This window comes from Dipodomys spectabilis, unplaced genomic scaffold (assembly GCF_019054845.1).
Source record: "Dipodomys spectabilis isolate Male_0828 unplaced genomic scaffold, ASM1905484v1 ptg000119l, whole genome shotgun sequence".
In the NCBI taxonomy this organism is placed as follows: domain Eukaryota; kingdom Metazoa; phylum Chordata; class Mammalia; order Rodentia; family Heteromyidae; genus Dipodomys; species Dipodomys spectabilis.
This window is the reverse complement of record NW_024870796.1, coordinates 4,840,507-4,852,594: the sequence shown is the minus strand read 5'-3', so window position 1 is coordinate 4,852,594 and position 12,088 is coordinate 4,840,507. Positions and strand designations below refer to the sequence as shown.

Below are 12,088 nucleotides of genomic sequence, written 5' to 3'. Positions count from 1 at the left end.
TTTTTTTAAATTTTTTGGCTTTGTATCAGTCCTGGGGCTTGAACTCAGGGCCTGGGCACTGTCCCTGAGCCTTATTTGTTTGTTTGTTTGCTCAAGGCTAGTGCTCTACCACTGCAGCCACAGCTCTATTTCTGGCTTTTGGGTGGTTTATTGGAGGTAAGAGTCTCATGGACTTTCCTGCCAGAGCTGGCTTTAAAACATGATCCTCAGATCTCAGCCTCCTAAGTAGCTAGGATGACAGGTGTGCGCCATGGGTGCCTGGCTTTGCCCGGCTTCAACTTTTAAAGTCATGAAGGAGGTCTTGACCCAGGCTGCTCCCGGTGGTCTCCAGGAAGGAAAGGGAGGCAATACTCCATCTGGCAGTCTACCACCCAGACTCAGGCCTGAGTTAAATCTCAGGCTGGACCAGCCAAGGCACAGCTGCTGAGCCTAGAAACAAACTTACGTCTCAGCCACACTCATGAAGATGTCAAGTCTAAAGACAGGCAGGACCTCACAGAAGACCACACTCCGCGCTTCTCACTTAGAGAAATGAGGACCAAGGGCCAAGCCCTTGGGCCGCCCCATGCAGGCCCCTGACCGGTTGAAGATTTGAAATTCGAATCCAGCAAATCACAGCCCAGTCCAGAGCTCTATCACGCCACCCTGTCTAAAATTTCCAGCTCAAAACCCACCCCCAGAGCCTGGGGTGAGCAGAATTAGAGGGCTGGAAGTATTGTTCATGATACTCATCTCGGTGGAACTGGGTAACTCTGGCCAAATCACTGGCCAAATTCATCATTGGAGAGGCATCCCCAATACCAACCTGTCTCAATGCCGTTAGGAATATAAGCTAAGTACATATGAGATGTGTTGTCTCGTTAAGGCAGCCGTTGTGGTGATTGTTGCTATGGAAACGTTCACAGCAGAGGAGTCGTAGGGGACCAGACTGCTACAGGCAGACATTGTGCAGGACTTTCTTAATCTCATCCTCTAGACAGCTAAGCCAAGTCCCTATTTTAGAAATGGTGGTCCCAAGGAAGGCAAAGAGCATCCCAAGGAGCCCAGAGCTAGGTGCAATGGCTCATACCTGTAATCCCAGCTACCGGGGAGGAGAGAGGCAAAAGATTCGAAGGATGGTAGTTCAAGGCCAACCCTAACCAAAAAAAAAAAAGTTCATGAGACACCATCTCAATCAAAAAGCCAGGCTTGGTGGCACTCAGGAGGCTGAAGGTAAGAGGATTGAGGTCTGAGGCTGGCCAGGGGAGCCTATTTGGAAAAGTAACAAAGTAAAAACAGTGCTGAGAACATGGCTACATGGTAAAACATCTGCCTAGCAAGCACAAGGCCTTGAGTTCAAACCCCACCACGATCAAAAGAGAAGAAAAAGAAAAGAGATGGATAGAGGTACCTCTTCTGTAAGATAAGGTCACTGAGAAGGTCATTGGGCCCAGGATCCCAAGAGAAATGAAATGAGGGGGAGTAGATGAGAGGGAACAGTAGTTTTCTAATCTGGCAAATGAGAATTCCACCCATGGGACTCTACTGTAAAGCAGGGGCTGTTTTTTTTTATGCTCAAGCCAATAAAAGCCAGGTCCATACAGGGAGATGCAGAATCCTGGCTCCAAGGCCAGGCTGTGAAAAAGAGAATCAATACATGAGTTTATGAGAAAAGAAAGCTGTTCCTGCTGTCATCAGTCAGACCCTTCTAGAAAGGGTTACGAGCTTCAGCCCAGCAGAGGTAAGGACAGAAAAGAAGCGGGGCCAAGCCAAAGAAGTGTGGCATCAAGCATCCAAAGCAAAGTGCCATTGGGTGGCTGGTGCTCACACTTATAATCCTAGCTACTCAGGAGGCTGAGATCTGGGGACCACAGTTCAAAGCCAGCCCGGGCAGATGAATCTGAAAGACTCTTATCTCCAATTAGCCAGCAAGAAGTCAAAAGTGGAGCTGGGGCTTACATGATAGAGCATCAGCCAAGAGCCGGGGTACCAGTGGCTCCTGCCTGTAATCCTGGCTACTCAGGAGGCTGAGATCTGAGGTTTGCAGTTCAAAGCCAGTTTACCTTCAATACACTAATCAGAAAAAGCTGGAAGTGACACTGTGGCTTAAGTGGTAGAGCACTAGCACAAAGAGGCTCATAGACAGCACCTCAGACCTAGAGTTCAAGCTTTAGGACTGGAAAAAAAGAAAAAGCCAAGAGTGAGAGGCTCTGAGTTCAAATTCGCACGCGTGTGCGCACATACACACACACACACACACACACACACAATAATAAATAAATAAATAAATGCAAAGCATCTGGGCACCTGACTCTTATGGACATATGGAGCACTTAAAGAATGCTCATGGGAAGATTTTTAAAAATTTAAAAAAGAGCCAGATGCCAGTGGCTTATGTCTGTAATTCTAGCTACTCAGGAGGCTGAGATCTGAGGCTCACAGTTCGACGCCAGCCCAAGCAGGAAAGTCTATGGGCTCTTATCTCCAATTCACCACCAGACTAAGGGAAGTGGCACTGTGGCTCAAAGTGGTAGAGCGCTAGCCTTGAGCAGAAGAGCTCAGAACCAGCGCCCAGGCTCAGCATTCAAACCCCAGGACCAACCAGAGAGAAAAAAAATTAAACCCAACACAGTCATTTCATTCACAGCATCCCCCATGGTAACTGCCCGCAGACAATATCAATGACTCCAGTGAACGGCAGCTCCATGCTGGCCTCCCAGGCAGGAAATAGCTCAAGTCTCTGAAAGTGTTCAAAACCACTTCACTGAATAGGTGGTCTTCCCAAGGTTACAACACAAAACCCCACCCCACTCCTCCCACTACCTGAAGACTGGCAGCAGCTCAGAGCACTTCTGACTGCCAATGTTACACAGCTACCTAGTGTAAGGAGAAAACAAGGACTCCCGCCCAGAACTAGATCTAAATAAATGACTAACAAAAAAAAAAAAAAAAGAGAACAGCAGGGGAATGCTGCCCCCTTCCCCTACCCAAATCTCAAAAATACTCTTCAGAGAACGTGTGTTCTCAATGTCCAAAGGAAGGGTTCAGTGTGTAACTCAGTGCACAACGCGTTGGGAAGGTGGCTCAGTGGTAGAGTGCTCGCCTAGCATGCACAAAGCTCGGAGTTCAATTCCTCAGTACCACATAAAAGGAAAAAGCTGGAAGTGGCGCTGTGGCTCAGGTGGTAGAGTGCTAGTCTTGAGCAAAAGAAGCTCAGAAACAGTGCCCAGGCCGAGTTCAAGCCCCAGAACTGGCCAGAAAAAAAAAAAAGGTACACCCCCGGTCCCACAAAACCAAAACCCCATATGCTATAAGATAGTCCAAGCTAATTACTGCAAACTAAGCTCTAGGTAAGTCAAAGGACAGTCCTGATACGATTAAGACAATGAAAATCATCTGCAGCTGTTAGCAGCTGGCCTGGATATAATTCAAAGAGGAAAAAAAAATTCCTGGCAACTTAAGAATAAGTCCAGATGAAACATCAAACAGACCACTAACTGGGTTAGGTTCCGTCTCCCTTCCTGCCAAACAAAATCTAAATAAAAAGCAAACAAGCTAGGTGCCAGTGGCTCACACCTGTAATCCTGGCTACTCAGGAGGCTGAGATCTGAGGATCACAGTTCAAAGCCAGGCCAGGCAGGAAAACCCAGGAGAATCTAATCTCCAATTAACTAGCAAAAAAAAAAAAAAAAAAAAATCAACAGTGGAGCTGTGGCTCAAGTGGTGGAGGCTAACTCTGAACACAAAAGCTCAGGGACATGGCCCAGTCCCCGAGTTCAAGTTCTAGTACTGGCATAGATGATGAGGTAGATAGATCGATAGACAGACAGACAGAGCAAACAGACCTAGATGCAAGAAGCAGAACAAAATGTGTAAGAGATCCAACGAGCCCTATTATCTACACAGAGAAACCTAAGCCCAGGCAAGATGATGACACCTAAGGTGTCCTCCAAGTAAGTGGCAGATCCAAAATAAAATCTAGTTCACAGGGTGGTGGGGTCAAAAAAAAAAAAAAAAAAAAAATCTAGTTCACAGATCTCAGTCTGTCTGCCTTTTTACAGCAAGCCTCCACGGATGACAACAACGTCCACTCCCGTGACCAGCTTTCCCCCACGTGTCCAATGACAGAGAAAAGAGAAAAGCAAGAAAAAAAGAAACAGCAAAGGTCTGTCCCCCCTCCCTCCCTCCCTCCCTCCCTCCCTTTCCTCGCTCCAATTCTGAGTTCTTCTTTTCAGACTTCCACCAAAACAGGCAGAACGGTTTAGAAGCTACTGAAACGATGAGTGTGCAGAAAAAGAAAAATCCTGAACCAAGGGAACCACACCCAGACCCCAGCCTGCCCGGGGAGGGGGGAGAGGACCCCCAAAGCGAGGGAGGGAGGGAGGGAGGGAGGTTGGGCCTTTCCCTCCTTCCTCTCCTTTCCCACTGTCAGGTCCCCCCACCCCCCACCCCCGCCCAGCAGGTGACACTGGAGGTGCTCAGGGCCACCTGGGTAGACTCTGGCCTTCCCGTGCCTCAGTTTCCCCTCCTGTGCGAGGACGGGGTTGCCGCCCGATCATTTTTTTCTCCCCCCGTCGGGGGTCTTGGTGGGTGGGGTGGGGGTTCCCGGGCATGCGTGACCCCCAAATGTCATTGTCAGCGACATCCCAGGGCACGGCTGCCGCCAGGGGCGAGCGATCCCGGTCCCCCCCCCCGATCCCCCCCAGCCGCGGCCCCCGGGGGCTGAGGGGGGCCGCGAACCCGCAGCCTCCACCCCGCTCCCCCCCCCCCCCCCGGGAGAGGTCGGCGACCAGACAGCGGCCGCGGCCCTGGGCGGGCTGGGTCGGCCGGGACTCACCGCCAGGCTCCGGCGGCGGCGCCGGCCCGAGGCTGCGGCTCAGCCCACGCCTCAGCGCCTCCCCGCGCCTCCGCGGCGACCCCTCGCCATCCCGGCGCGGCAGTCGGAGCCCCTCCGGGCAGCCGCTTCCGGGCCCTGTCACGTGACGCCGGCGCCCGAGCCTCCAGCCCGGGTCACGTGTGGCGCGGAGCTCCGCCCCCGACACGCCCACCGCCACGCCCACCGCCGGCTGCCCCGTCTCTCCTGGCCGCGCCCGCTGTGTGCCGCCGCGCCACCTGCCGGCCGAGGGCCGCCACTGCGGGAGGGACTTTGTTTCCCCCCACCACCATGGAACTAGAAGAGAGGGGACAGTAAGCATGCGCTGCTTTTAGTTGTTTTTATTTATTTATTGTGAAAAAACTGTACAGAGGGGTTACAATTACATGAGCAAGATAATGAGTACATTTCTTATCAAGCATTGCAGCCTCCTTTGTTTCCCCTTCCCATCCCTTCCCATCCTCCCCCCCCACCCAGTCCTCCCCCCACCCCAAGTTGTTTTGTTTTTTAATTAAAATACCTTTATTTTATTCTCTGTAGTCGGACCAAGAGGCCCCCAAGGCCACGTTGGCAAGCCCTCACCTATGATGGTTTTGGAAATGAGACACTCGCTTTGACTTTAAAAAACACAATAGCAATTGCTATTGTAAAGGTGATGTGCAGAAGGATCACAGCTACTTTTTTCTGGATAATGTCACGCCTTCCCTCGCCATCTCTTTCTCTCTCCACCACTTTTGTTTCTCCCCCATCCCCAGTCACAAGCTGTGTAGTTCATGTTCAACATAGTGGCTAGTGAGTTACCATTGCTGACATTTTTAAATGATTTTATTTTAGTGGATCGCAACATTCTGATAGGTTTAAGGTGCTTGGATTAAGCAGGCTTCCCTCTTTCTCTCAGCCCCATTTTCCTTCAAAATTATGCAACAAATAGATTTTTCAAGTCAGGAGACAAAGACGACCGTTATCCCTCATTGTAAAGGAGAACCAACCCAGGAGGGAGGAGGAGGGGAGAGAGAGGCCTGAGTGAAAACAAAGCATAATTAAACACATTAAATTTGTTTAAAAATTTAAAAAGAGGAGGGAGAAAAACATAATAGATGGAGTGAATATGATTCAAACACATTATATGCACTCATGGAAATATCACACATCACTTGCATCAAATGTAAAAATATCAAATATCACTCACACACCCCCTCGGTGCAAATAATATATGCTGATAAAAATAAATTCTTGCCAGGCACAAATAGCTACTCTGGAGGCTGAGATCTGAGGATCTCAGTTCAAAGCCAGCCTGGACAGTAAAGTCCCTGTGAGACTCTGATCTCCAATGCATCACTCAAAAACCAGAAGTGGGGCTGTGGCTCAAGTGCCTGAGTGGTAGAGTGCTAGTAGCCCGGAGCACAGAGAAGCCCAGAGTTAGAACCTAGGCCCTGAGTTCAAGCCCACAACAACAACAATAATAATAAGTTATTTATTATCAATAATGATAAGCAGATCAACTTGTCGAGAGATCATAAAGAAGTTACATACCTATATGCATACATACATCTCCTATTAATGGACAGAAAGGGGGATTATCCATTGTAAATGATTCAGTACCCAACTCTTTGTATAGATCAGCTGGGCAGAAATTTAGTAAAGAAATACTGGACATGAATTGTACTTTAGACTTCATAAAGATAAGAGTGATATAGCTTTTTGAAGAAAAGAAGGGATATATATTCTTTATATATTTTTATATTCATATTCATGTATTTTATATATATATTATATATAGCGTGTGTGTGTGTGTGTGTATGTGTGTGTGTGTGTGTGTGTGTGCATGCACGCACACCAATACTGGAGGGAGCTTGAACTCTGTTCTTACTTGGCTTTATCGCTCAGAGTTGGTGCTCTACCATTTGAGACACAACTCCACTTTGGGTTTTTGCTAGTTAATTGGAGATCGGAGTCTCACAAATTTTCCTGCAAGGGCTGGCTTTGAATCTTCATCCTCAGATCTCAGCTTCCTGAGAGTAGCTAGGATGACAGGCCTGAGCCACCAGCATTCCCTCCACCAGCGCCACCTGCTGGAGTAGTAGTAGCTTGCTACTACACTGCTGCCGCTCTCCAGTGCTTACTTGTATAAATAAGCTCCAGGGAAGCCTCCCTAATTGGGTCAGGACCCAAGAAAGCAGTGCCATTCATTGTTTGAGCTTCTGTGGGTAGCCTGGGCAATTCCTACCGTGTAAAACATTCATCATGGTGATGAGTGATCATTAAAATAGCTTGTAATTATAACGACATAATTCAGGAAGCCATTGCATGCATGGTGCAAATGTGGGAAGTCTGACTTGGGGAAGTTCCTCATTTGGGAATGGAAAGGAGGAAGGCATTCATGGCTGGGACAGATGCCAGACCCCACTACGCTGGGGGAAGGGGGGGGGGAGGGACTCGTAGTGAGAGTGCTCACCCACCTGCCCCAGACCACATGCTCAGAGTGTCACCAAGCGGCCTGGTGTCTTGCACATCTGTTTCTTCTGCCCGGCATCCATCTTCCCTTCTGCTAATTGTTCTCGATTTTCTTGTAGGAAACCGCTTTTTCTACCACTTTTACCAGCCAGTCCTGCTCTACACAGTCCTGAAAAGATCAACTGGCCCCAGGTCCAGGGCTGAGCCTAGGACCCTAGACTGAGTCACTGGAGTTTCCAGCAGTCGGTTTGGGCAAGCACTTATGCACGAGTCTTAACCCACTGCAGCTTGAGATGGGTCTGTTGATAGAGCTGTGGGGACAAGGGAGAGAAGGCATTGAACCTAGGTCCTTCTAGTCTCCCCCACACACACACACACACAGCCAAGCAGAGAACAATTCCAATGGAGGGGACATGGACCCAAGGAAAGGCAGATGTAAAAATCTCTCTGGATCACCTTTAGCGTTCCCATCTAGAAAATAAGAAGGTTGGACTCTAGGACCCCGAAGGTCATTTTGTCTCATGGAATTGTGCTGGAGGACACACAGGAAACTCAAGGGGGGGGTGTGATATGCAGGTGTTTGGGAAGGGAAAAAAAGAAAGGAAAGAAAAACCTTCCCTTGTTCTCAGTTGATTTAACCTTCTCTCTGGTTGGGGTGTGTGTATGTGTGTGTGTGTGTGTGTGTGTGTGTGTACGCGTGTGCCTTGGCCTGGGCGCTGTCCCTAAGCTCTTCAGCTCATGGCGAGCTCTCCACCACTTGAGCCACAGGTATACTTCTGGTTTTCTGGTGGTTTAATGGAGATAAGAGCCTCACAGACTTTCCTGCCTGGGCTGGCTTTGAACTGTGATTCTAAAATCTCAGCCTGCTGAGTAGCTAGGATTACAGGCGTGAGCCACTTGTGCCTGGCTCCAACTATATGCTACTTACAAGACACTCACTTTACCTCTAACATCAGAAATAGACTGAAAGCAAACGGATGGGAAAAGAAATTCTATGCAAATGGAATCCAAACAAAATCCAAACCCTATGCTGGGACTCTACCACTTGACCCACAGCTTCACTTCTTCATTGGAGATGAGAGTCCCATGGATTTTCTTGCCCAAGCTGGCCTTGAACCTCAGTCCTCAGATCTCAGCCTCCAAAGTAACTAAGATGACAGGTGTGAGCCACCAGCACCAGGCTCACTTTCCATTTTCATTAAATCCAGAATCTTCCACCCAGAGAGGGAAGCAAAATCCTCATTTTCAACCATCTCAAACTTCTTGACAATCTTAGTTTACTGATTGTATTGCCTGCGAGGGATCAGAGCTGTGTCTTTAAAATGAAACAGCAGGGGCTGGGAAGGTGGCTCAGCGGTAGAGCGCTTGCCTTGCATGCATGAGACCCTGGGTTCGATTCCTCAGCACCACATAAGCAGAAAAAAGCCGGAAGTGGCGCTGTGGTTCAAGTGGTAGGGCGCTAGCCTTGAGCTGAAGAGCTGAGGGACAGCGCCCAGACCCAGAGTTCAGTCCCCACAACCGGACCCAATAAAATAAAATGAAACAGCACAGGTGTTCTACAACACGCAAAAGGATCAAGAAAAAATACATATACACAAATACATATAGCATATATATATGCTATATAGTATATATTGATATTACATATATTATAATATATAGTACATATTATACTATGAACTACATATACTATATTATATAAAAGTATAATACTATATAGCATATACTGTATATATAGTATATAATATAGTATACAAGCTATACTATATTATTTTATATACATATTATAATATTATATATACTATATACTATATAGCATAATATATGTACAATATACTATATAATATATATAACATATACAGTATACTATATATGATATATTATATGCTGTAATATATTGTGTATATATAACATATATACTATATATGCATACTATAATACCATATTATATACTATCATATGATATATATTATACATACATTATATAATATAGTGTATATAACATATGTATATATAACATACATCATATAATACGTTATATATTATATACTATATATTATATATTATATATACAGCGTATATAGTATATATACAGTATATATATACTATATACAGTATATATTATATATAGTATACGGTATGTAGTATAGTATATACAGTATATATATACTGTATACTGTATATATATATGCTACATATATAGTATATATATGCAGTATATAGTATATATACAATATATAGTATATATGTATATGTAGTATATAATATACAGTATATAATATATAATATACTGTAGTACTACATATGGCATATATTATAGGTAATATATACAGATGTAATATAGTAATCATGTAATATGTCACATACTATATTAGGTATAGTATATAGTATATCATATAGTATATATATAGTATATCATATATAGCATGTGTGTGTGTATATATATATATATATATATATTAGCATGTGTGTGGAATTTTGCTCATCCAACGGGAAGAACAACACTATGTCTTTCACCGGGAAATGGGTGGACCTGGAAAAATAAGTATGTGAAGTGAAGTAAGTCAGACTTGGAGAGACAGAGGATGCATGTTTTCTGTCACAGGTGGAAGTTGTGTCTAAATTATAAACACCTATGAAAACGTATACAGAGCCGTATGCAAATATACACGAGCAACTTGGCACCGTATGGTATACACCGAGAGGTTTCTAATGGCGTGACTCGTTTGAATCACTTGCAGGTTAACAGGATGAATTCTAGGAATCTGAAAGGCAAATTAAGGAGAGGCACAGGCAGGTAATTAGAAAGAGGAAGGATGGCTGGATAGTCACAATATTTAATGTCCATGGGGGGGGAGTGTAGTCGTGGAGATGGGAGGGCAGGGATGGTAAGGGAAAAACCAAAGAGGAGGCAACAATGCTTGATACGACATGTACTCATTACCTTGCTCATGTAATTGTAACCCCTCTGTACGGTATTTTCACAATAAAAAAAAAAAACTTATTAAAGGGCTGGGAAGGTGGCTCAGTGGTAGAGCGCTTGCCTTGCATGCCTGTTCGATTCCTCAGCACCACATAAGCAGAAAAGAAAAAACAAAGCCAGAAGTGGCGCTGTGGCTCAAGTGGTAGAGCGCTAGCCTTGAGCTGAAGAGCTGAGGGACAGCGCCCAGGCCCAGAGTTCAGGCCCCACAACTGGACCCCACTCCCCCCCAAAAAAACTTATTAAAAAATGAAAAAGTATTTAATATCCATGTGTGAACATGAGCCAGGTCATTTGAGGGGAGGGGTGAGGCTGGGAGAGTTGGGAGAGACCGATGGAAGGGGTGCCGGGGGCCCACATACATGGTACTCATAAACTTGACATGCTGAAACTCCAAGCTACAACTACATAAAGATAATTTAAAAATAATAGCCAGGTGCTGGTGGCTCACACCTATAATCCTAGCTACTCAGGAGGCTGAGGATCTGAGGATCACGGTTTGAAGCCAGCCCCCCAGCAGGAAAATACATGAGACTCCTATCTCCCATGAGCCACCAGAAAACCCGAAGTGGCGCTGTGGATCAAAATGGTAGAGCTCTAGCCTTGAGCATAAAAGCTCAGGGACAGCACCCAGGCCCTGAGTTTAAGCCCCATGCATACACATACACACGCAATTTTTTTTTTACAGTAACCAACTCACAAATACCAAAGTCACAAATTGAGAATAGCAGAGGGAATCTGAGAAAGAGTTCCAAGGGAAGGAGAAGGCTCAGAGAAATCTATCTTGAGTCTCATGTCATCCTCAACAGTGAGATTATTTCAGGAAAGCATTGGCTTACCCTGGTAAATCCACAAAGACATGCTCGTATCGAGAGATGAAATGATGTGGGTTATGGCTGGAATAAATGCTATCATTTTGTGGGAGGAGCAAAGCCCTGGTCTGCCTCTTCTGTCCAAGAGCAAGGATAATGACAGGTTCTCAGATTCCACTAGAGAGTTTCCATCTGAACATGAGGACTTCACCCAGGCGCCATGGCCTGCCCAGGAAAATGCCCACTGGGAATTAAGACAAGTTCAGCTTCCTTCTTCTTCCTTTCCACAGATGATCCTTTTCCTCTCCCTTCAGAACCTCACTTCGAGGAGGTAGCGACTGCTCCTGTCTGACCACCGTGAGAGAAGACGGCGCTCAGAAGAAATCTCAGGGTCCAAGATGGTGAGAACTTGGGAAGAATGCGGGGAGTGGGTGTCTAGGCATTTTCTTGGAGACAGAACAACTGAATTTGGGCTCTGGTTTCAATGCTGCTGCTTTCTACTATGTGTCCTTAGCCAGATTCCTTTATTTCAACAAAGCCTTAAACCAGATGGCTGGTGGCTCGCGCCTGTCATCCTAGTTACTCAGGGGGCTGATTGCTGAGGATCACGGTTCAAAGCCAGCCCAGGCAAGGCAATCAGCAGCCAAAAGCTGGAAATGGAGCTGTGGCTGAAGTGGTAGAGTGCTCGCCTTGAGCACAAAAGCTAACTGAGAGCCCCAGGCTCTGAGTTCAAGCCCTAGTTACCAGCACACACACATTCACACACACACACACCACACACACACACCTTATTTAATTTATAGCATTTATTTATATTTATATACTAGTATATAGGAAAAAATACAATGTCTATCCTCTTAACAAAGTGTTTAGTAAATTAGCTAAGGCCTTCATTATTAAAACTCACTAGTATTATCCATGGGATCGAAACCCCTTTGTATCACTACTTAATGATATTTTTTACATTTGTTTTATTTATGTGGTACCGAG

The 12,088-nt window shown here is 45.9% G+C and overlaps 1 protein-coding gene across 1 annotated transcript in view; it reads right to left on the bottom strand.

The window, feature by feature from the left end:
• Positions 1 to 4,949, bottom strand: part of LOC122115484 (proton-coupled amino acid transporter 1) — a 32,711-nt gene extending 27,762 nt beyond the window's left edge. The window contains exon 1 of the mRNA XM_042688984.1: positions 4,817 to 4,949. The gene's annotated coding sequence lies outside the window, so the exon portion shown is untranslated. The remainder of the gene's footprint in view (positions 1 to 4,816) is intronic.
• Between the last annotated feature and the right edge of the window lie 7,139 nt (positions 4,950 to 12,088).